Source organism: Camelus ferus, chromosome 3 (assembly GCF_009834535.1).
Source record: "Camelus ferus isolate YT-003-E chromosome 3, BCGSAC_Cfer_1.0, whole genome shotgun sequence".
Classification (NCBI taxonomy): domain Eukaryota; kingdom Metazoa; phylum Chordata; class Mammalia; order Artiodactyla; family Camelidae; genus Camelus; species Camelus ferus.
The window spans coordinates 21,774,452-21,800,168 of NC_045698.1; the positions used below are offsets into that span (position 1 = coordinate 21,774,452).

Consider the following 25,717-nt stretch of genomic DNA (forward strand, 5'->3'; position numbering starts at 1 on the left):
AACAATTAGAGATTTCCTTTTTTGAGATATAAATTTATTCAATGGGTAGAACATTGGCTTCACTATTATCCAACTTTCATCGTAAAAATCAGTTATTTTGCATATCTTTCTGTAAAACGTAGTCTTAGAATGTGACTTATTTCTTTTGGCATATATAGATAGATATATATACAGCCACAGTTTTACCAGTAATATTTCTGACTCTTCTGCTTATCAGTTTTATTGCTTTGGACATGTTACTAAACTTATGCAATCTTATTATCAGTCCGTTTCCTTTATTCTAATGGGGAAAGATCAGACCACTTGTTGAAAGAAGAATTCAATAAAATGGTCTGTCAAAGCACTTCGTAAGCAATAAAGGACTATACAAACATAAGGAGCAAGTATTTCCAATTAAATGTATAGGAATTCGTAATCTGAGGAAAAGACTGAATCAGAAGCAGCTTTCTTCTCGCCTATCCTTTCTCCACAAGAGTTTAAATAACTGCATGAAGAGAAAACGTTCAGCCTCTTTTTGTAAGTTGGTGGCAATTCTTCATTAAAAGAAGATATTTTCAAGAAAGAAATTCAAAGTCTTTCCATCTTCCATGTGTGGAACATCTGTGCTAAAACCATTCCATGCACACTTCTTTGAAGCACTGACTGCCTAGAGGAAATACTTTGATTTTGGCTTTATTTAAATGCCTGAACTCCTATTGGAGAAACAAAAGATTTTCTAGTAGGAGCTAAGTTGGGAAGGAGACCAACCTCCAACCAGTTTAACCATTCAGAGGCCAAAGTAGCCTGGATTTTTTAAGAGCACCGTGCAATGGAAATCTCCCCCATGAATTTACAGCACACACAAACAGCTGGTTTGGGATGCTACTGACCCCGGGTGCAATCACTGTGGTAATAGATTTAATTTTCCTAATCCAGCAGTGCCTGGCTCCATCATGTCTACATCTCCTATGTAGAAAGCCATTACTCTCACTTAATAATTCTTTGACATGCTTAAGATTTTTTCAGCTTAGTTCCCTGGTGTTAGAAATAACTTTTCTGTCACTGTAAATAAAGGTATGCAAAATGATGTGTTTACCAAAGAGTTTAATTTGGAGGTTATCCTACTTCAAGAACTTTCCCGAAAGATCTTAACCGTTAAGCAGACCTTGAATATCATTATACACCCCTCTTCTGCAAGTCTTTTGTGTCCTTGAATTAACTCATTTAGAAAAATGTAATCAGCCGTAAGTCACTGGTGAGCCTGAAGGTTTTGAGTGTTTCTGCAAGCCCAGAGAAGCGTGGCTTCATTCTACGACACCCTGGGGTTACTCATTGCGAAAGAGTAACAAGAGATCGTAGGACTATGTGAAAACCTGTCTTCCTGGAAGGAAAGAAGGAAAGACACATCCGAATCTATGTCTGCTTGCGTCCGGAGAACGCCTGAAAAGCCGTCGGTATTATCTCAGGAGAACGGGTTTGTTCGGTATGTGTGCATGTTATGCGTGCTATGTAACACGAAGCTGGCCAACTGATTGTGCGACAATGTACTGTGTCCCTGGGAATTGTAATTGCTCAGTCGGTTAAAAAAAAAAAAAAAAGAATATCCAACCGTTGCTGATAACAGCACACGCTGCATTTTGATAGTATAAAGCAGGGAACAGACGAAGTCACGCAAGTTCTTAGTATGACTTAACCCCCCGAAAAATAAGAAAGGAAAAGAAAGGAAAGCCTGGGGCTGAGGGAGTGTTACAGGGAGCGAATTGCTCAGGACTTCAAACACAGGGAGTCATTCTGTCAAGGGGAGGGGGCGGGCGGGGGCAGGCACTGGGCCTCTCGAACAAAGTCCTCCTCTCTTTGCTCCCTCCCACTTCATTCACTTGCAAATCAGTGTGTGCCCACAAGAGCCAGCTCTCCGGAGCCCGTAACCTTCCCATCCCAAGAGCTGCAGTTTCAGCCGCGGCAGCAAGAACAGCAGAGTCGGAGACCTCAGCGACAGCGGAGGCAGGAGCAGCCTGGGCGGGTCGCTGGGTCTCCCCGGGCGCAGGAAGGCGAACAGAGGTGGGTTCGGTCTCAGTTGGCGGTGGTGCATGCCTTTTTTTTTTTTTTTTTTTCTCTCTCTCTCTCTCTCTTTTTTAATTCTGTAGCGTTGATGGAAGCCAATCAGAGAGAGAGCCCTCTCCGCCCGGTGGGTGCCGCACGCCGGAGTTGGGAGGGATGCTCAGCCTGCGAGCCCGGGTCGGGGCGGGCGTGCGGGTCCGGCTGCGAGGGCGGCGCTGCTGCCGCTGCCGCTGCCGCGAACCGGCGCCGGTTCCCGGGAAGCCTGGGCCCCGCTCCTCCGCCTTCTGGTAAGACCCATCCGCGGTGGGGCTTGGTGGGGGCATATGTGACGGGGCCGCGGGGATGAACCCGCTGCCTTTCTCTCCACCGGCAGAGGCTGCCAAGGGAGCTCCGGCATTTGCAAAGTTGGCTGGTCAATTACCAAGGGCGCTGGTGCGTGCAGGACCCGTGGAGCCGTTTGGGGCTTGATTTATTTCCACCTGCCCACATCACAAGGGTCTGCGCGGGGGCTGTTTTGCTTGAGTTACATTTCTTGGCTTTGGGGGTAAAGCAGAAAATCAGGTAGCTTGAACACTCCCGAATGCTCCCAGTAGGGAAAACTTAGGCTGAAGAGATGATTTGGCTCAGAGAAGAAGCTAAAGAAAACTGTTAGCTTGCACGTTGGGGGCAACGCCTGCCGGCTGACATAGGACAGAAATGCTTAGGTTGCAAGGAAAGTCCAACATTGGACTTCGAAAATGGAGCACACTGTCCAGGGAAAAGTCATGTGGAAGACGCAGCTCGCTCGTGCTCTTTCACGGCTGGTCAGGCAGAAATCCGGGAGATAACGCCTCCCCAGGACTGGTTAGAGAGCAAACCAAGTGCGTCTGGTTTTAGGTGTCCGATGCAGGAAAAGTGGAGCCTCCAATGCTTTAATCCCGTAATTTAATAAGAGGGAACGTTACTATGTTGTGTAGGGCAGCAGTTGCAGGGCTGGGATTACTTCTTCCGTAGTTATTCTTCAGCCAAGAGTTATTGGAGATCTCGAGATGGGAGATGCTGGAGAGGTCAGCGTGGTGCTGAGAAGTGTTGTCGCTGCTGCAATAAAATCCATATTTTATGGGGAGTTATATGCAGGTTCCTGTTAGAGAACGGGTCTGTTCACCTGAGTTAACTACTGAGAACACTCAAGTACCAATAAGTTTAATCATCTGGAAGAGCCACACAATTCTCTCTCCCTCTCTCTCTTTTTTTTTTTTTTTTTGGCAAGGACATTTTAATTATGATATTCACACTATGAAGGTGTATCAGCCCGAGTTTCAGTCAATCTTCATTTTCACTTACTGAAGCACCATAATGTGGGAAAGAAGGGGTTTTTTTTTCCTGCAAACAAAGTGTTGTTGGAGTGGCTGGTGTGTACATGTCTGGTTGCTCTGGAAGGATGCACATGCAAAATATGGGCTTTCTGAGTGGTTATTATCCAAGGGGTGCAAAATCCTCCCTGTGTGGGAAAAGGAACACAGGGATTTACCTAGTTAATGGACAACTCTTCTAAGAATGGAGAACAAATAAGCTTATACAAATGATGGCCAAGGATTGCTTATTTCCTTTCTTTTTTTGCTGATGCTTTTACCTGAAAAGGAAAACCTTTAGGATTCTACTTAAGGAGAGAGAAAAAAAAAATCTCTTCCAGTTTGGCTTGAGCATCATCCTTTGTGTAACAGAACTTGCTTGGCTATGCGTTTGCTATTTTTTTAGAGAGCGAGAAGACAAGTTGTGAAGGAATGGGATATGATCAAGCAGATGTCTTCATTTTGTCATAGAAGGAGGGCAAAGTTTATGCCAGAGGCCAGATTTTCAATGCTGAGCTCAGAAACTTAAAAGAAATCCAACAATTTACTGGAAAAAAATGCAATCACGCAGAATTGTATCTCATCCCCTTTTGCTCTTTGGTGTGTTCTAATTAAAAAGGTATTGGGGGGAAATAAAAGGCAGATTTTTATATTATGTGTTTTGATGGTTCATGGCATACTTTAGAAGCAGAGGAAGTAACCGATTTCTTCAGAAAAACCTGAGAGGCAGCAGCACATTTTTAAAGGAAAACAGCAATGGTTTAGTGCTACTGTACTTGTCTACAATTATCTTTTGCTACCATTATAAGTAAGTGACAGCCTGGTGTCTCTGTAGGGACTTTTAGTCCCTTTACTATCTAGCTTTTACATCAATTTATTGCAATTACATTTCTTAATGCTAACTCTGCAAAGATAATATACAGAAACATAATCATTTCCTACCAAGGTGCCTACTATCAGAAAATACGTATATTACCTCCTCCACCCACCACTTCCATCAGCTTTCCAAGTGTAACTTACTCTGAGGCACTCTTCCTTTTTATGCAAAAAAAAAAAAAACTATCTTGCAAAATATTGCCCCGATACACTTGAAAGAGCTAATATCTCTAGACAGCACAACTACAGTTCCAGACATCAAGTGCACTTTCTTTTAACAAGTGTATGAATAAGTTGGAACAACAGGTCCTGAATATCTAATTAGAGCTAACTGAGTAACTGTCCCACATAGGGATAAAAAAAAAAAAGAGATAAATATAACAACCTGAATGAAACCATGTCTCTCCCTAAGGAAGTAAAATGTGTGGTCCCCACTTCTGGCCCTTACTTGCTTTGCAGTCATGAATGCCAGCTTACTGAGGCTGCATCCTGTGAACTATGGAAACTTTTTTTAGTTGGAAGGGACCTCTAGTGGGTCATGCCATGCATTTCTCCCTGCAGTCCAGCTGCATCGCGGGTTTTGTTATCTAAAATAAAAAGCACGCAACAGCTTTCTCTTCACAGACAAGTTAGTATTCTCCAAGCCCTATCTTGATACTTATGACATGTCAAAACCATTATTATTGCTGTCATTTGTATAGTTCCTCTAATTTAAGGAACTCAAGAATGTTTGCATAGTTTCTGGGTATCTAGACTTTTGGTAACTTTTCTATGATTCTAAATGAAAGCAATGGCCAATTAATAAAAAATTCCCCACTATCAATATAAGGTAAGATTTTTCCTTATTTCTGATCTTGCCAAGACTGTACTTCCTTCAATCAAATTCACCTAATAATAATAATGGCATTATAGTTATGACTCAAAAAATTCCACATGAAGAACTCCCACCACTGAACCAATGTTTGCAGAAAAAAAAAATTAACCTTTCAGAGATCCATGAACATTCACAAATTATACTGAACTAGAGGCTTCTAATTTAAAGAAGTCCCCACTCAAATAAGTATATATTAAAAAATTCCAAAAGACGTTTAGATGCATGTGTCACTCTTATTCCAGGGTGGGGGTGTTTTTTACTTCTCTCTTTGATGTATCACAACACATTTTAGGTAACCTACTTCTTAAAAAAAAAACTCTGCCTGGAACTTAAAGTAAGATATGGGGGGTGAATCAGCCTCTTCTGCTGACAGTCTGCAGGTTTCAACTTCCAATTTAAAAATCTGTTCTAAAGTTTGAAATGTGTTCCAAATGAGATAACATCCGGCAGAAGCCAGTTGCCTGTGCTGTAGCTTAGTCACAGCAACCCATTCTTTGGGGTCAATCAGAATTAGGGTCTTGCTTATAAAAATAACGAGCAGTGACTCAGTCTGAATCGCATTTTTAATAGTGTTTTAGCCTAGCTAGTGTCTACTGAGCTTACGTTATTTGCTTCACAAAAAAGGTGAAAATGTAGATAATCAAACCTTCTCTAGTTAAAAATTTTTTCTGAATAATGCTTCTAAATACAAAGACACAAGAACATCATGCTAATAGGGAAATTGGTGAAAGAAGAAAATTAAAACACACACACACACAGAGCACCCAGTTGTGACACTGTTCCATTAATATTAGAGAAGAAATAAGGAAATGCAGGTCTTGGGTTGATTTTTTTTTCTCTTCATTCTTTTCTTTTTTTCTCCACTAGGATTATTGTTTTATTTTGAACACAGATGAAAGTTTGAGGCACTTTCCTAGATCTAAACATTATTTTTGTTTGAGCTTTCCTCTTAGGAAGATTAAACTGGCCTACATTTTTTAAAGTTCCTATTTCTAAGGAACGCTCCCTTTTTTCAAAGCAATCATATGAGAAACGAGGTTCTCCCTAATTCAGGTATGGAGCCAAATGTATACAGTTTTTGTAACCACATCACTCAAAAAGAAAGGAGCTAAGTTAAGAGGGGGAAAGTATACATAACCCTTCAAAAAGGTGGTGCACCTTCATTTACTACAGAAGTAAATGTGGTAAGGCTCTTTAAGCCAAAATGATTGGGTCAGAGGAGACCAGATACAGCCTGTATTCTAGCTGTTCAAGACTCAACTCTCCAGGAAATTTTTAACTCTTCCAACAAAGAAACTAACTGAAGAATGAATGCTATAAGCACACATGCATAAATGTAGAGTAGACGCATATGTACAGGGGTCTATGTCTCCCCATCCCTACAGATTATTAGAGATTATTTTACTTTGTTCATCTGTCTAATATCTTTACACTAACACTGCTGGGTGTTCATTTCATCTATTAATCAGATCACCTTGCTGAGATTTATAAGAGGAAGAGTTTAATTAAAGCCAGAATGTTGTTACATTTGATGTGCAGTATAAATGGGCAGCATGGGTCCCAAGCTTTTCCTATCATATGCAGTGCTATCTTGTGGAAGAGAACAACTTAGGAAGAAAACGAGGAATAGAAAGCTCACAGGGTATGATTTATCTTCATATGTCATCATTTGAAAGAGCACTGTGTTTTTCTCTTTCTATAATTCCCTAATTTGGTAGATATGCCCAAAAGATGTTCAGGAAACCTAATAAGTTATAAGAATGGAAAACAGCAAGAAAAAACTAAATTGAGAAGATGTCTCAAGTGAGTAAAATGAAAAGAGATGAGGAGGTGAATTTGTACATACAAGGAAAACATAAGAACAGAAATAGAATCAAAATTGCCATTTTTACACGGGATACATTTTCCACTTTATAAATACTGCTACTATTAAATACAACTTTATAAACATGATTATGTCATTAACATGCATATAAACACTATGCTTCTCTACCATGGAATGCAAATTTGAAAGTTATCCTTTAAAAAAAAATCATCATATAAAGGAAATGATCCTACATGGATCATAAAATAACCAGAAAAGTATGTTTTTTAAAAAGTTGTCTGAAATCTCAGGAGAATCAAAGAAAGATTTTCTAAGTGCTTTGAAGAATATCAACTCTTTTCCTTTTATTATCTTTACTGTCCTGCAAGCTAAATAGTTATATTGTGTGTCCTTCTGACACCTGCAACTCGAAGTATATGAAAGTGATAAAGACCAAATGTAAGTCATCCATTTGGATTCTGCACATAGTATAGCACAAAAAAAGACTGAACTAGCAAGACAGCACAGCTCCACCCCATACATGCCTGGTAACAAACATGGCAAATATATTTTAAAATGTGTCTGAATTTAAAATTTGGCTGAATATATATATCTATACATACATACACACAAATTTAAAAAAAACTGACCAGTAGGCTCAGAATTTTTATATATCCAAATAACAAGGATGATAATTACAAAATAAATAATAAACCTTTCCTGAGCTTTTCTATGTCACACACTGTTATAAGTATTTTATGTGCATTCTGTATGTTAATAAATTACAGAGCAAGTCAAAAGGAAGGTGTTATACTTGTATCCTCTTTATTCAGCCCTTTTTAGTTTGAATTTCTAGGAAATTTCTGTTTGAGCCAAGAACTTAATGAATGTGCTGTTAACAAACACTTGTGATATCTTAGAAGTAAAAGTGTGACTCTCAGAAATACAGAGCAGCAGAGGCCATGAGAATGATCTGATTATTTTGACCAGAGCAATGAAGATTTTTAAGGCTGAGAAAAATGTTTGTAGGTTATTCATTTCTGAAAAACCACTTGGAAGCATTCATTAGAGTTTATAATTTAGTAAAAAGGATTGTGTGGGCCCTTTTTCTGCTCATAATAATGGTACTTTTTATAAGATACTAAATCATCTTCTGCCTTCAAAGAGAGAGCCTCAGGTTGGAGGGGGCACTTCAGGAAGGTAGCTAAAAATGACAACTATTTCATTGACAGAGGGCATCCCAACCTCACGGCACCCATGACAGCATCACTCCTTTCTTAGGGCATTGACAAACTGGCTAGATACATAGCTTTTGCAGACTGTAGGTAGAGTTGAATAAGACTGTATTTATTTCCCACCTTATTTGATGGGTAAAAATAATTACTTTCTTCTTTTATGATTACAGTTTTATTATTTCATTACCATCACAGTTCAATATTTGTTCTGAGTGGTTTCTTTACCAGTAAAATTTCACAAGAAAAGGCAGGTGGGAGGTGGGGAAGGAGGGAAAGCAGGAAGGAGAAAAGAAGAAAGACATCCTCTCAACTATACAGTAATATTATATGTGGTTGACACTGATGAACCATTTTCATTAAACTCTCTTCTTTCTATTACCACCATTCAAAAAGTCACAGCCTTCATGGACAGTTTGACAATTAGAAATATTATCAGAGAGTGTCAGACATAGAAAAAAGCTTAGAAATGACTTTATCTAACACCCATCATTTACATTTGAGATACCTGATGACCAGAGACATGAAGTAACATGGATAAACTAAATTCATCTTGTTCTTTATCTCTATCTATCTCTTCTGTAATTTGACTTCTAGCATTCTGGCATTAAAAATTCTGGCATTAAAAATTGAAAGAGGAAATTTAAATTTACAATACTGTTATTTATAAATACGCTAAGAAGGAGCAGACATGGAAACTAAGGATTTGGACTTCTTTAGGAATTTTATGTGTGTTCGTACCCTAAAGCTCCTATTGCAAAAAAAGTATCAAAATTTTCCTTCAAAATTCTGACCACTAGGGGACAAATGATAACATTTAGGTTTTTGTTTTATTTGTGATGATTTAACTGTAGTTTTGAGTGAACTTTATCTAAAGCAATGATTCCCTAGGCTATCCAAAATCAGGTGTTCATCTTTAAAAAACAAAAAAGTTTATTGGTCAGTGATCAGATATGAAATATGAAAAACACAACCTATTGTGTTTTTCATAATTTAATTTATTCAGTTTAAAGGACTCACAGTGACCTTCTCACTTCTTTGGAGTTAAAATGTCAATTGTTTTCATGAAAGTATATGGATAAATTATGTTGTTTTTTTCCCCTTAGCAAAATTAAAGTCTGGCAAGCAACCCAATGTCAACCCTCCCCACTTAAAAAAAAAAAAAAAAACTGTTAATGTTCCATGAAATCCAAAAGTCTGAGGATCACTGGGTTAGATAATGAATAACATAATGTTGAAAAATGATCGACTTAGTTCTTTTTCTTGTTTGGATAAATAAAAAAATTAAAGGGGAATTATAATGATAAACCAAACAGATGGCCAAAAAGATAAACTAAAGACATTCAATCAAGAGGTATCCTTGGATCCCTTAATTAAACTTTATAGAGATTAATAATAATATTTGGAATACTAATGCAACGTTTGACTATATGAATAGATCCTCCAAAAGTGTGCTTTTCGAAGCTTATGGCTGGAATGTGCCAGCAGCAATGAATTCACCTACTTGATTACACAGTGGATTATTCAGTGAAAAATAAGAAGTTTTAAAATTATATCTTATTTTTTTAACCCAGCTCAATTTAAATATATACATTATAAAAAGGGTATAAAAGTTTTTTCCCTAAAAGTTAACTTTATATAACTGCAGGCAAACACAAACTTTCTAAGGTGCTGATTTGTACGTTAAGGTATGCATTGTTACATCAAAAAGCAATTGCTTTCTAGCTCACAGTATAGATTTCAGTCATGAAAATGAGCTTATATTTTTATCTGCAAAGGTTAACCTTCCTTAGCAGGATTGAAAAAAGAGAGCTTTATTAATCTACTATCATCCCTTTTATAAAATGTTTGAAAATGCTCAATTTCACACTCAAGTAAAATATTCTAAGCTCTTCTTAGCAACAGGTTCTAATTTAACCCAGATCAAAACGGTGTGGTGAGACTAAGTAATCACCACAGCAAAATGATAAAACTCACCAAGACTGGTGGATTACTGCTGATCCTAATTTAAATCAAATAGAACTACTGTATTTCCCAGCAATTATTCTCATATTAAACTACTTGTTTAAAAGTATCTAGTTGGGATTTTGTCAGCGTTTCATAAAAAAAATTAATTGTATGAGGGAGGCTTTGTGATAAATATCAGTTCCACAGTTCCACTTTCTGATTCATATCTGCCCTTTTTATCAAAAAAGAGATGTTTGGGGCAGGTCCTAATTAAGTCAGCAGAATAAAGGGGTCACTTACTGGTTAGTGTCATCAAGAGGAGGTGGTCCCAAACCTCCAGATCCAGAAAGTACCAGCTCTGCTATAATTTTTGCATTTAGGGAAAGTTATATTGACCTGCAGGTAAACTGCCTTTGAAATAAGCACAGGCATGTCAAATACAGGTCCCACATTTTAAAATTTTGTCCACAAAACTTCCTCAAATTTGCTTTTAATTCTAAGATGTCACATTACAAAATATCTTTCCAAATAGTACCATGGTTTATTTTTCTTACAAACTTGGCTTTTGAATTTAAATGTGTATTCTGAAAAAAACAATGCAGTTAAGTAAAAAGATGACCCCAATAGAGGAAAAGACACTGCATGATGTCTAGTGATCATGTGAGTAACTACTTTCTCACCAAACAGAATGACTTTATTTAAAATATAAAGTTGAAAGCTACATAAGAGTAAAATGCTCTCAAGCAACTGAATTTAATGTGATGTAATGAAAGATTTTTACATAGTGGACAGAGAGGGAAGAAATCACTTGAAACCCTATGCTGGGTGAATTGGGCACCAAAGCACAAGAAGTTTGCTTTGCACCCTGGATGTTCTTAACATTAATAGAACATATATTTGCTTCCCAATTTGTCACTAACTTAAAACATTTTTAAATGCCTAATTTTTTTTTCTCAATATGACAATCATGGCTGTTTAGAGGAACCAATCATAGAAAACAAGAGCCAAACCTGCCCTGCTTTGTAATTAAGAAACAAGCAATAATATCCAAGATGATATTAAGAAAGACTTTAAAGCAAGGAGTGTATTTGGGGCTGCAGTGTTAAACTCAGCCACCCAGAGAAGCAGCCACGAGGCTCTGACTGCTCAGAAGATGCTGCGCTTGTCAAATGCTCTCCAATTTAGTTTTCACCTGATTGACAAGTGCTCCTAAAAACAATGCCAATTGGAAATTTTCTTGATTCCCTGCACAGTAAAAGCCCACATGATACAAATATAAGATGCCTTGTGGAATGAATAAATCTAGGTTGGGGAGAAAGGAGAAAATGGTTTTAAAATACCACTTCTTCCAGCTCAAGATCACATTTTTAAGATGAAGGCATCACTAGCGAATGTAAGCATATAGTGAGGGCTCAATAAATGCTTATTGTCTGAAATTCTTCTCAACGAAGCTGCGAAAGAATCTCTTAAATAAATATTTCTCCAATTTATTTCCTTTTCAAGTTTATTCCCACTAGTGAAAAAAATATAACTTTTCTATCCTGTGCCGTAGTTTTTAATAATTCTGACTCCTTTAAAAGGAGCCAGTTTCAAAGGAAACCCTATCAATGGTGTCCTGAGAGCTAGAGGGACTAAGCATGTAAATAGAGCTGCCCAGCTTTCAAAATCGGCCACCAGACCTCTTCTTCCTCCAGGCAGATTTTTATTAAACTTGGTATTAAACAAGGTTGCCTGGAGCCTGATTAACAATTTATGCCTTCTTAAGCAGATTAGCAGTAGTCTGTCATTTTGATTTTTTAATTCTTAATTTGTGTTTGGAAACAAGATGTACCTCTGAGCTTAACACTTTCAATCTATGTATTTTATTTTTCAGAATTCAAACCTAAACTAAACATTGCTCTTTATGAATTTTTTTACAGTTTTAGTATCCATGTGTGTTATTATATAGTTTCTATGATAAATAAAGCAATTGCTTTTTTTGCTAAGTGTGACTTCTTTTGACCTCTCAGTCAAGTAATCCTAAATGTTCTTTTTAAGATATTTTGAATCTGTTACATGAGCAAAAATAAGAAAGATTACTGGGAAAACTGAGTAGGATGACAATAAAAGCTAATACTTAGAGAGCACTTACAATATTTCAGGCACTATTCTAAGTGTCTTACATGAATTTAATCTTCACATCAACGTTCTGAAGTAAATACTGACAATCTTCCAATTTTAAAGACAAAACTGGCAGACAGAGCAGTTAAGCAACTTGTCCAAGGTCACACAGCTAGTACCTGTCAGAGCTTAAATTAAATCCTGGCACTCCTGATAGCCCATACTCTTAAATATTAAATTCTTGTGTCTTTTATGCTTAATATGCATGTATGTGTATATACCCAGATAGATGGATAGACAGATTCAAATGTGTATATCTCAAATCCAAAAATAATGTCAAAGGTGTAGGAATAGTCATAGCTATATATGCAATATATATAACATGTACATATTTCTCAGGACTCAAAAATATAATTAGAAAATAAAAAACATCTTTCCTTCCCGTGCCTCAATGAATTTATCAGGATATTCACATAACAAGTTATAATTACATAGTTATAATAATATATAATTATAATTATATATTATTATATATCTAATTATATATATAGCTTATAACTATATATATAATTATATAGTTATAATTAATTATAGCCAAAGCAGCAGATAGCCTCACAAAAGCCTTTGAGCTTTAGGCCTGGCTTTTCACTTTAATCTGAGTCAGTCTTACAATCACTTACTGTTGATCCCAAGGGGAACCTGGCAAGAGTTTCTGGAAAGTTCAGACTCATCACTTATTAATTTATTCATTCTATAATGTTTATTGGGATCCTCCTGTGCCCAGTGCTGTAGAGACACTGGGTGACAGGACAACATATACTAGCACTTTGGGGGAAACGATTAGATTCTTTCCTCATATTCTAAGCAAGATAAACCCCATATGAACTAAAAATTGAGTACAAAAACAAAACTGTAACATTACTGACAATTAGATAAATATATATGTATAATCTTGGGATAGTAACAGACTTCCTAAGCATGAAGCCAGAACTTGGAAACAAAGTGAAGGAAGACAGCAAAGCGAAGGAAAGCACGCTCTATTAATAACAGGCCACAGTGCCAGCTTTGTGCAAAGTGAACAGGGCATTTGGAGCTTGATTCTATTTTGTCTTTTCCCCATACTTACACTTTACATGAACATGGAAATTAGCCTTTAGTGTCAGGTTACATTATGATTTACACAGTCTCTATTCGTGTTCAGATTTGCTTTTTGACTTCCTGCCCCAGCTTAGAAAGAACTACCACAACCCTCTCCACTACCAGAAGCTTATTACTTAGAATATTTCCATGTTGCTTCTTTCTCTAATCTCTACAATTCCCTCAATGAGTTTGTTGTACAACATAAAGGAGAAATATGTTTCTACATGAAATCATTTTACAAAAGAAGACCAGCTGAAATTTAAGATCAGGCAATGGCATTTCAATTCAATTCAATTCAATTCAACTCAATTCAATTCAATAATACTTACATGCAAGGCATTGTGTTGGGTGCCATGGATAACACCATGCATTGACATCAAGTTGGTTACAATATGTATTTAATACAGGTATACCTCAGATTGTGTGGTTTGGTTCCAGACCACTGCAAAGAAGTGAGTCACGTGATGCTTGGTCGCCCAGTGCATGTAAAAAGTATGTTTACACTACACTATACTCTACTTAAAGTGTACAATAGCATTATGTCTAAAAAAAAGTATATATCTTAATTAAAAAATACTTTATTGCTAAAAATGCTAACCACCATCTGAGCGCTCACAAATTGTAATCTTTTTGCTGGCAAAAGGTTTGAAATATTGCAGGAATTACGAAAGTGTGACAAAGACACAAAGTGAGCAAATGATGTTGGAAAAACGGCACTGATACACTGATAGACTTGCCTGATGCACGGTTGCTACAAACCTTCCAACTGCAGAAACACAGTATCTGGGAAGTGCAATCAAGCGAGGTGCAATAAAAAGAGGTAAACCCATATTAAATATGACTGTTAAAAACTACCATTTTAGAAACTTATTCAATGAGTAGATAGATATTCTGTGAGGACTGAGTGTTTCAGTCATGAAATTGGTTAGGATCTACCATCGCTAAGCCTAGAGTTTAATGTATTCAAGCCTAGAGCTTGAATGTATTCAAGCTCAGTTCCAATAAACAGCTATCCTGGTTGCTCACCTACAGTGTCCTCACTCCTCACTGACCAAATCTCATTGAATTTTCTGGGAAAAGGACAAGAATCTGTTTCTCCAGGACACTTTCCCTGACCTCCACTCACCCGCCCTGCCCTGCTTAGATTTCTCACTGCATGATCCTAAAAGAGACTTTACTTAGCCTCAGTGCAACTGTAAACACATTATTTCAAAAGTCTCTACATGACTGCCTAGGTTTCATCTATCTCACTGTAAGCATCGCGAGAACAAGGCCTAGCACTGTTTTTGACAAATGGCAAAACACCTCAGATGTCTGTTGAAAGAAGAAATGGAGAGTATTCATTATAAACTTCTGGACTACAGTTATGTGCTTTTATATCATTCATGCTAAATGTTAGTTTTCTTTTCTCGTAATCTGATTTCCTTTGGACATATTGTAGGAATACACTTAAGAAGCAAGAAAGGTCAGTGCCAGCCATCCTAGACTGTCCAGACCAAGGGGATGCACCTACCAGAAGAGTAACATCCCCAAGATGACCTTGGTGCCTTTGGCCAAATGTCTGAAACAGGGTTACAGACCACGTAACTGATGGGTCTCCTAAGACAATACTTGAATTTTTGATTTGGGATGTTTTCTTATGTAAAAGTTGCAATTTCTTTGGTCACTCTATCCCAAGGCACAGAATTGTTAAGAGTTTTTATTTATGTGTTCAGGGTGAAAACTGAGGCTGTACATTTTCTCTCTTTGGTGTAGGCTAGTATGATAAACCTTGGTTATCTTTCGGTTTATTATCCACCCACAGTAGTACATCAAATGGAATCTATGAAACAATCTATGGAACACTCTTACGTACTTCTTTTATGAGCAAAATCATTTCCCCCTAAATTCCTACCCTGGAAATGTTTCTTGAGGTTCCACAGGAAGTCTAATACCAGATTCTACGTACCTTGTTGTAACCTTGAACATGACTGCACAAAATAGATTGAATTAAATTCAGCTGATTATGTATTCTTGTTTCATTCCTTAAGTGGCAGTCAATGCATGGAATAGGATCTCCATGAATATTATTTGGCAATGAAAGGTGCAGTTCAGCCCAGCTCTGTCTGAGCACGCCAAATGTTTCTGAGGTCTGAGATGAAGTGGGAGAGGTCTGGATAATGTTCTTTATACCTCCCTATTTAATGTGATATCCATCAGCCCAAAGCCAAAGGTACAGGGAGAATTTTAAACTTACTAATCAATTGAAGTTAGTTTTATGTAAGTGGATTTCCTAGATTAGAAAAGGTACTATGGTACATTCTGGCAAATTTGTCTATTACACCTCACCACTATGGGAAATTACAACTTCCGAGGAAACGGAGTAGAACTAGGGGTTCAGAAAAGTTAGGAAAGTGATTCCCAACACTGCTTTTCTGACTCTGCACCATTCCTTTGCTTGACACTTTCAACCTTGCGTTAACACAAGTCATCTAAACTGTGCAGGGGCAGTCTCTCCCACACTTCACATCCTCAATTTTAGAATGATAAGCAGGGAATTAAAGGATTTTCAGGAGTGATTAAGCTAGCAGGGGTAAAGGGGAAGCCAATAAGTAAGCCTATTAACAGAGGAAAGGCGATCAGAAAAGTAAGTTACAGTAATTCATGTTCAGCATCTTAAAGATCTGATTATTTCTTACTCTTTCTCACCAAGTATTTTCAGCCTGTATATTAGGATGTTTGGGGCTATGAGTAAGAGAAAAATCCCATTTCAAACTGGATTAAGAAGTAAATAAAATTACATTTTACCTAAGAGACAGTTCATAGAAAAGCAGGCTCAAAGTGATCCATGGATGAGAGGCATGATCAAAAACTCAGCATCTTTCTATTTATCCCTCCTGCCACCTGCAGCATCAATGTCATTCAACCAATGGTTTCCCTCCAACTTTGAGACAGGCCTACATTCTTCCTTATTCTTGTCTAGCAGAAGAGAGAGATAAATGTCTCTCACAATCAAGGATTAAGGGTAGTGTCCTTCAGTCAGACTGGGCCAGTCCAGGACATATGACCACTCTTAAGATATTATTAATTTCTGGGAAGTCTCATGTGCCAATTGGCTTTTTAGATTAAAGATCTATTCTTGGGATCAGCTTCCCTTGGTTTGATTCGTGTGTGTGTGTGTATGTTCAGAGGAGGAAAGATATCTAGACAAAACTAGGATTCTATCAGGGAGAAAGATGAGAAATGGAAGCTAGGTAGTTAACTAACTCTCTCTACTGCAATTTCAACCCTGAGAATCAGTATTGCTCTCAAGTGAAATACCTAAGTGTTATGCAAGTGATGGACTGGATGGAATTCGGTTTCATAAAGCATAGCTTTAGAAGTAATAGGTAAGACCAGAATCGACCTTTTCCACCAGGTGAGGGTTACCTGCAAAATGGCAGCTAGCAGGACACTAAACCATTTGAACGACCTCTGTTCCTATCTTTTATTTCACTCTGTGTGTGAAGTGAGGTTTCTAGTGTATTTGTTTTGGGAATAGACTGACTAGAAATACATCACTGTCCAAAAAGAAAACATTTTTTTTCATCTAGGGAGTTGAGGCTTAGCTAGCTGGAAGGAAAATATAATTTCATTTTGTTCTCATAGTCTCATTTAGAAAATAACCTTAAGAGATTCAAAGGACATCCTACCATGTGAGCACTCTCCTTGGTCTCGAGGGGCCTGGCCTGGGCTTTAACTTTTCTAGCATTTTCTGAAGTATTTTCTTAAGCAACATTTTTGCCTTTAGCACTGTCCTAACCACTGGAGCTTTAAGAAACCTTTAAAAGTGTTATTTAAAAATAGCATCACAAAACAATTTTCTTTTCTCTGTCTTACTAAAAATATCCCAAATCTGTCTTTAAGAATTTTTCTTCTTTTAGGTTTTATTTGAAAGGCAACTAAGCTGAAATGCAGATGTTTATCTAAATCCAAGTCAAAACAGTATGTGGAATAATTATAAAATACAAAAATGAAAACAGAGTGCTGGCCCTGCTATCTGGGTAATTTAAGGCAAAAGTGAGGGTTTGGGGGTTGCTTTTCTTTTTTAAACAAATGCCTTTATGTGGACGTGATGTATGCCACACAACAGGATGTTACAGAAACATCCTGTAATAAAGTTAGAGTCGAAAATCTTACATTTTTTTTTCCTCGTCTTATTTGTATTCCTTCAGAACTGACCTTGCCACAGTGTGAATTCACTTCGCCAAAGCTTAACTATGACAAGAATGTCTTTTTTTTGCCTAGCAATTTAGGGACAGAATTAAGGAGCCATGACCATAAAAGCTTCAACTTTAATTAGAAGATGAGTTATATGTGAAATTTTGAGGAAAGGGGGCTTCTTTATCACTGAGCTCTTAAAATGTCCTACTCCTGAATGACAATGGCAGTCCCAGGCCAACTGTGTATGTACAAAACCTTCCCAGTGGGCAGGTGACCCTGTTGGATGTTACTCTTAGTGCAGTTCTCGCCTATAAAATGATAATGGTAGTTTCAACTTCAAAAGCGTGTTGTGAGGAGCAACTAAGACAATGCCAAGCATGTAGGATGCACCTCAAAACTGTTAGGTGTTTTTTTTTTCCTGCTGCTGTTGTTGTTATCATCATTTCTTCCAAATTTTCCATCAGCTTGAGGGTCTTGGGTATTTTTAACCTGCTGCTAGTTTTTTTTTTTTTTAATTTCACTAATTGGGACGAAGCATCACATTTTTTATGTCACCAATGTAATGTGTCACTGGGGGCAGCATGCCCATAATTCTACTCACGGAAACGTGTTTGGGCTGACACAGTGCATGTGCCAAATGTGGCTTAAATTCAACACAGTTCCCCAGAAAATCTGCAACCGGAGATGGGGGGGGGGGGCTTGCAAAGGTGTGAACTGCAGCCAGAATGAACTAAAAATGGTAGATGCGAGTTCTGTTCAGCACGGCGTTGTCTTGGCTTGTGGATCTCATTCTAACCTGACGGCCAGCCTGCCCTGTGCATGTGGTAGTGCGCGCAGGAAAAACGCAAGAGATCACAACTGTGGCATCGGAAACACGCGGCACTGGTGTGAGAACACACACGCACGCACGCAAGCCAGCTCCGCCACCGAAACACCGAAACACCTCCAACACAACGGGGGGCCTGAGGTTCTGCGCCAAGATGGCGACGCCAGAGGGCCCCGACCTCACCTCCGCCCACGGACGCAGTGAATCCACCTACGTGTGGAGGGATTCCTCGGAAGAAAACCTCAAAGCTGGCTGAGCAGCTCCTGGCGAGAAGGCCCACCCGGAGGCAGGTAGGAGAGGCGGGGACCCATCCCGCTAGGAATGCCAGCCCCCCGCGCCGCAGCGGGGCGGGAGCGCGCAACCCGAGCCTCTCCCTGAGGAGGGAAGGGTGTGAGCCCCACCTCGCACCTGCGCCTGAGGGGAGCCCCCAAAACACCTTTGAAAACCCCCGGGCTCCAGTGCAGCAGACCCAGGGGGCTGAGCTAGGGGAGGAAGCGCTCCCAAAGGGCTGGCGGCGCGCGCGCGGACTCACCTGCCGCAGGCGCGGCGCTGGCCTCCGCGAGGCGAGGGCCTCGGGCGGGAGACGCGCGTCTTCTCGCAGCTTGGCTTGGGCCTGAGGCGCCGGCGGCCGGCTGGCTCACACGTGGGGCTGTCGGGGCGCTTCCCCAGAGGGGGCCTCCGGGCACACCTCCGAGCTCTCTCTGCCGCGCCCCAGCTGGGGGCGCCATCTTCTCATCTAGGCGCTCGCCCTCCTCCGCGTCCCAAGCGCCGTGTCTCCTAGAAGGGACCCTAGACGGGCGCCTGGTGCCCCAGTGTGCGAGGCTGGGACACGCCCCGGTTTCCTGGCTTTGGTGGCCGGGGGCTTGCGTTCCTGGGTCCGGCGGGAGGAGACAGTTACTGGCCCCCAACCTGGACACTGCGCAGTGGGATGGTCCACACACGCGTGCCCCCACCCCCTTTCTCCCCTTCCTCCCCTTCCTCAACCCTCCCCCTCCCTCAACCTTTTGCCCCACCCCCACCGCCTCCTCTCCCATACCTCTCCCTGCACCTCCGTCTTCTGAGAAAGAGGCTCATTTGCTTGGCCTGGAGATTGGGCTTGAGGGGCAGGTTTCAGATCTGGCCCAGAACTAGAGGCCTAGGGCCCTGCTCTCAGGGAACTGATGCGCTCTTAGGGATGGAAGGCCAGTACACGCCATCTGCACTTGACCTCTGCCTCCCTGCAGCTCAGGGGTATCTTCCAGACAGGGCTTATACATACCCTCATCTGGAGCTCTGATTTCTGTGACTGCTACCCAGGGGTCGCCTGGCACTGGAGGCCAGCGGGTCTTATGCTTGCAAGTCCCATAGGGCTGCATATATGTGCATGATCCTTTTCCATATAAGGTTTACTTTTATGTTTATAAATAAAATTATACAACTATAAAAATTTGCAATTAAGTTGCTTTGTGTTATAAGAATAATAATAAAGTTAAATCTATTCAGAACAAAATTAGTATTACTTAGAGACTTACAGAAAATGTTAATTCCAAATTTCATTTCATGTACATAATTTTTGCAGAGTATATGTGATCAGTATAAGACAATCAAGCATAAAAATTACCTTAGATTAAAATATGTGAGGAAAGTTGAATCGAAATGAGTTCATAAACAAAAGGAATGGCATAAGATTTCTGACTATGAAAATGATCTCATCCCCATATTTTTAGTTGAGGTATTGTGGCCATTGAATTGCTATTGTATTAAGATTCCATCGGAAAATTTTCAGAGTGATTTGATAGCTTGTTTTAGTGTTAATATTTACAATTGGCCAGAAATTACGTTCTTTAAAACAGCTTAAGCTGATAGTAAAATGTTTTTAACTATTAATATGAAGAAATACATAGATTTTTTTTCAGTATTATTTTGACGTGCAAGCAAAAAGATTGAGGCTTTCTCTGGTAGATCATGAAAGATTAATGTGTACGTACTCCACCCCTGATATTGGTACAACTTCAGCTAACATGCTTTTTCTCTGAGGCTCTGGTTCATCCCTAAATTCCTCAGTTGGGGCACTTCTGTAGCTGGCATTAGATTTCCCAGAAATCTAATTCAGGTAGCGCTACACCAAGCCCAGGTCAATTCCTTCGCAGTCATTCCCCTAACATGAATGGAGAAAACCGTTGGAACTGCAGGTCTCTCCTGGCAGGTCTCCAATTTTAAGATCTCCTGAAAACAATCTGTTCATCAAAAATAAGACACACAGAGACACACAGAGCCAGATGAGTCTAATTCTCTATTTCTCGAACTCTGTGATATGGTATTACTAGCGGTATGCTCAACTTATATTATTAAACACAATGCTTATTCTAGTTTTCAAATTATTAATTCAGATTTAAGTGGTTTCACATTTTTTCCCTAAAAACTGTGAGTGACTACAGGTGGTATATTAGTTTTGGGGATTGTATCAGATACCGCTCCTGCACCATTTCAGATCTCCTTACTTCCTCTGACTCTCATTCCTGCCACTGCCATGACAACCAATTCTGCACAAATTCTGACCCAATTCTTGGAAATGCACACCTTCCCTTCTGCCCTGGGGCTTCTGTGTTGATGCCACAGAGTGAGACACCACAGGAACCTGTTGTCTGCTACACTGTATACAACACAGGAGTACGGGCAATTTGTTCCAGGAGGTGAACCTTTGACAAATCAGTGGTGGGAGCCTATGGAGAAGTGTTTCTCCCTTTCTTCCTCAGGAGAGATGGTCCTGAGATGCGTTTCAGAGGGTTTCTGGGAAGATCCCATGCAGTGGTGGCCACCTTGAGAACGCTTTCTTGTATCGGTTCTCCTTCTTTCTCTCTTTGCTGCTCCAAAACTCTGCTTTCAGGAAAAACATTCCCCTAAAAAGTATTTGCATATTAAAAAATGGGGGGAATGAGTTACAATTCTAAAAAAATCAAGGCTGGTACTGGAAGCCAGCGGGCTTAAGCTTGCTGTCCCCTAGGGCTGCATATATGTGCATGAACCTCTTTCATACAAAGTTTACTTTGATGTTTAAATAAAAGGCTGGTTGAAGGTGTTTTTATAGCCCAACTATGTGCCCCTGAACACCTCCCTTTGCTGTTCCCAACTACTGTTCTTCTGATGGCCATTCATCCATTCATATTCACAATCATTTATTTGTTCATTCCTATTTTCAGTGAGTATTTATGGCTTGCCTACTATATGCTAGTGACAGCAGATACAATGATGAGCATAATGCTTGTTTCCTTCACTGAAAACTTTACATCTCCAGGCAAATTCTCAAAAAGGACTGGTAGGGAACACAATGCATTTTCCTCAAATCAGAAAGCACAGATGCAAGCTACTTCACCGGCTGGATAATGGATGATAGGAAAGGACATTAGAACCCAAACAATGAAAGCACAGAAGGAAGGCTGCAATACACCCATTGGAGAATCTCCCAAGCAATACAAATCTCAGACATTCAGAGGTGAAGCAGTGTACCGTTTACTGCAAGAATGAAAGGGCTAAAATGAAAACTACATCTCCAGACCACACACAAGAGAACTAGATATTGGTGTCTCCATCCTGTGTGGAGCTCAGCCAGAAAACAGAGCTGCTGCTAAGCTGTTGGGTGAAGGGCTCTGGAGAGTGGGTGGTGGGATGGTGGGTAACGGAAAACAACAGACTGTTAAGTAGAGGAAGCCCAGCCTGAGCAGTAAACTGCTGCTTAAACAGGTTTAAGCAGAATGTGATTGTATGTCTTTTTAACAGCCTCTAAAAGTCTTTTTTAAAAAGGCTTTTCGGAAGTAGTTTCCTCTTTTCCTGTTGTACTGTCAGTTGGCAGATGCCTCTGGGAAAGGGGGATCTGCTTTCTGAAAGGCTCTTAAATAATGCTGGATAAAAATTACTTTTAAAGCTATCTGCTAGATAGCACCTTGCCCTCTTCCTCTTGCCCTCCCCAGCACCTCTCTGTTTCCCCAGCCCTATCTGATCTGCCAGTTACTTTCTTCAGAAACCTCTCTTGTTCTCTTGACACCTTTGCTGACATAACATTTCGTCCCAGCAGGCAACTGCCAATTCTCATTGGAAAATGATTGCTAAACATTTCAGACCAGCTCACAAGAAGTGTTCCCCTCTCTGCCCATTGGCACCGTAGAAACCACCATTGTTCCTCCAAACTGTGAGCCCAAGCCCTTCTCTTTGTAACTCTCCACCCCGTGGCCTTCCTGGGTTCTGCAGCAGCGTGAAAGGGGAGGGCCCGTCTTCAAAAGATGATGGCTTCCTAGAGGGTGCCTTGAGGGCCAGAAAGGTGCACGGAAGGAATCTGTACCTTAACAAAAAGCAAAATAACAACAACAACAGAAACTGGACAGCACAGCAGGCCAGGAAAAAGCCAAACGCACTGGGCAGTGCTGATGATTTCAGAAAGAGGTCACAGGGGCATATCAAACAACCAAGTCATTCTTGTTTTTGATGTTTTTCAGGATTAAATCCTGCAGGCCATTTTCATGCATCTTAAGGGGAACAAAATATCATCCATATATTTTTAAAGGCATTAATTAAGTTTAGCTCTGACACCCAAGAGTAATGGTCCCTGACCTGAGCCCTGACCTCCAACTAGGGATTTCGGGTGAGGCTAATGGTTGTTGCACAACCAGATCTGTGTCACATATTGAATATAGGTCAAAAGATGACTGCTCTCTGCAGAAAACAAAATAACCTTTCTAAGACACCATTTCATATTAGCATAGGCCCATATGCCCAGGATCAGAAAGAAATTGCATTGTATCTAAAAGAAATCACTTTGGGAGAAAATCACATTTGAAGCTAAGGCGTTTGGCAATGGAACTACATTTCTGTAAGCCTTTATTTACTGATTGCAGATAAATCTTGACCTGAAATTAATGAAAAATGTGAGCATATCCTAGTAAAGTTTTGGAAACTCATATAAACTGACAATTTTGAATGATTTTATACTATGACTTTCCTCTTGCTACTTTCAAAATGTCTAGCATAAAAAAGTTTGAAACTTTGATGTAAAAAACATTGCAATTCATATTAGCTCATTCCTGAAATCCAATGGAAATGGATCAAGTCACACATATAACAGTGATTAGATTTAATTGTTTTCTATCTAGTTGCTACAACTGAAATTACAGTACTGCTGCTGAGAAGATATTTTACCCAATTTTGGATAAAATTGGCAAAAATGAGACCTATAAATTCCTCTCTACTATAATTCTCTCTGAATATTCCCTAGAATGATATCTATCACTAACTTTAATATATTTTAACTATAATTACAAGAAAAGCCCTTTGGTAAGCACCAATCAACTAGTTAGTGATGGTTTACATGATACTTTACTTTTTCATTGCAAATATTTAATGAATTTTTAAATCCTTTAAATACAATATCACATAGAATTAGATATTACCTTTATTGAGCTATATATAATAAATCGTTGCAGGTATGAGTATTATTCAACCCATTCTTCAATATCCCTGAAATAAGTTAAAACATTTAACTTTGTTAGTGAAAACATGCCATCAAGAATGCAGTGAAATTGGTAAATTTGGGGGAAGTGTCACTATTTAGGCAATAGAAAATGTAAAACCAAATAGCTTGGGCCCAGTTCGGTTCCACCATGTAAAATAATGCTGATTAGAGCAAATCAGTGCTTTGAAGATGTAGCCCAATCAAATTTAACTCTAATAAAGTTAGGTAAATTGAGAATTCTACAGATGGTGTGCAGGAGACTCATTACTCATTCCAAAACAGACTTTCAAGTTTCCAGGTCTAAACTAAAGAGCGCTGCCACAAATAAGCGGATTCAGGCGTGACTAAGTTTAGGAGTCAGTCTTATGTGGATTCCCACCATCCATGTGACCTTGAATAAATCATTCAATCCCTATCATTTTCATTCAATATCCTACTTCTTGAAATTATTGTGAGGACTAAATGAGATGCGTTGTAAGGCCATCACATGGTTCTTGGCTCACAATAGGTACTCAATAAATCTTGGCCATTTTGATTAATAGTATTATTTGATGATGATGATATTGATTGATGATTATTCTGTACAAGTAAAAACATGACTCCTGGATCCTCCAGTCACGCACTCACACACACACACACACACACACACACACATACACACACACATGGAAACCAGCCAGCTCCCTTCATAAAATCAAACCTGTATCATCAGATTTGACAGTCAAGGGAAAAGCTCCACATGGGAACCAGGAGACAAGATGACCTAAAACCTGTTTTTCCTGACAATGGCTGTACTGTAAAACATAGTTACCATTGTGAAGAGAAGAAAGCTTTTTGATTTTTTTCAAAACCTATGCCCCCTACACCAGAAGTATAAAGAGGTCTTACATGTTTGCAAATTCTACCAAGCAGCCTACTGTATTACTTAAATAATTCATTTACGCACTTTCAATACATTTTTATAACTTATATCTGACTTTTTTTTTGAGAAGTTGAGGTTTAAAAAAAATAAATGAGACAGTTTCTGGGCTTAAGAAATTTGTTTGCAATCTAAAGCTTATTTTCTTGATTCAGTTGCACAAAACCATTTCAGTAAATCTCTTGGGACAAAAATCCATTGTTGCTTTTAATACAGGAGTCAGCAATCTAAGGCTCTCAGGCCAAATCCAGCCACTGCCTGTTTTTGTATGGCCTGCAAGCTAAGAATGGTTTTCACATTTTTAAATGGCTGGGAAAAAAATTAAAAGATTAGTATTCAATGATAATTATATAAAATTCAAATTTCAGTGCCCATAAATATAATTTTATTGTAACAAATCATTCATGTATTATCTATGGCTGTTTTCACACTACAACAGCAGAGCTGAGTAGCTGCAACAGAGATCATGTGGCCACAAAGCCTAAAATCTTCACTTTCTGACTCCTTAGAGAAAAAGTCTGCCATCTCCTGCTCTAATACAGCAAGCCCTATTACCAAAAAAAAAGAAAAAAGAATTGTGTGTGTGTGTGTGTGTGTGTGTGTGAGCAACCTCCAACTTAGGAACAAGGTTTTATACAAAAAATGCATTTAAAACTTAGTTGTCCATGAGAACCAAATAATAAATGACAGTTTGATTCCTAGGCTAGCCCACAAATGCTGATTAACTTATAATTTATTTGAAGTGTAGTACTAAGAGCCTGAGTTATGAAATTTGGAAATAGTAGTAGAGAAGAGGATAAAAAAAAATTCCATAACCTTTTCCTGATTGTAAGGCTATAGCTGGACTGGATACACATAGTTCTTCTTGCTGGGTATTCTCATGCTCTTTGAGCAGAGGGACCTTCTCTTAGGTATTTTTATATTCCTCACAGTATTTAATCAAGGGCATTTATAAGTGCACAGTATA

General features: G+C 39.1%; 1 protein-coding gene across 4 annotated transcripts in view; it reads left to right on the forward strand.

Annotated features, from left to right (window-relative positions):
* Positions 1 to 1,313: 1,313 nt before the first annotated feature.
* Positions 1,314 to 25,717, forward strand: part of CDH6 (cadherin 6) — a 118,338-nt gene continuing 93,934 nt past the window's right edge. The window contains exon 1 of one of the 4 annotated variants that reach the window (XM_032470522.1): positions 1,314 to 2,037. The gene's annotated coding sequence lies outside the window, so the exon portion shown is untranslated. Of the gene's footprint in view, positions 2,038 to 2,058; positions 2,325 to 17,202; positions 18,640 to 25,717 lie in introns of those variants that run through there. The other 3 variants (XM_032470510.1, XM_032470517.1, XM_032470520.1) reach the window with 3 other exon arrangements.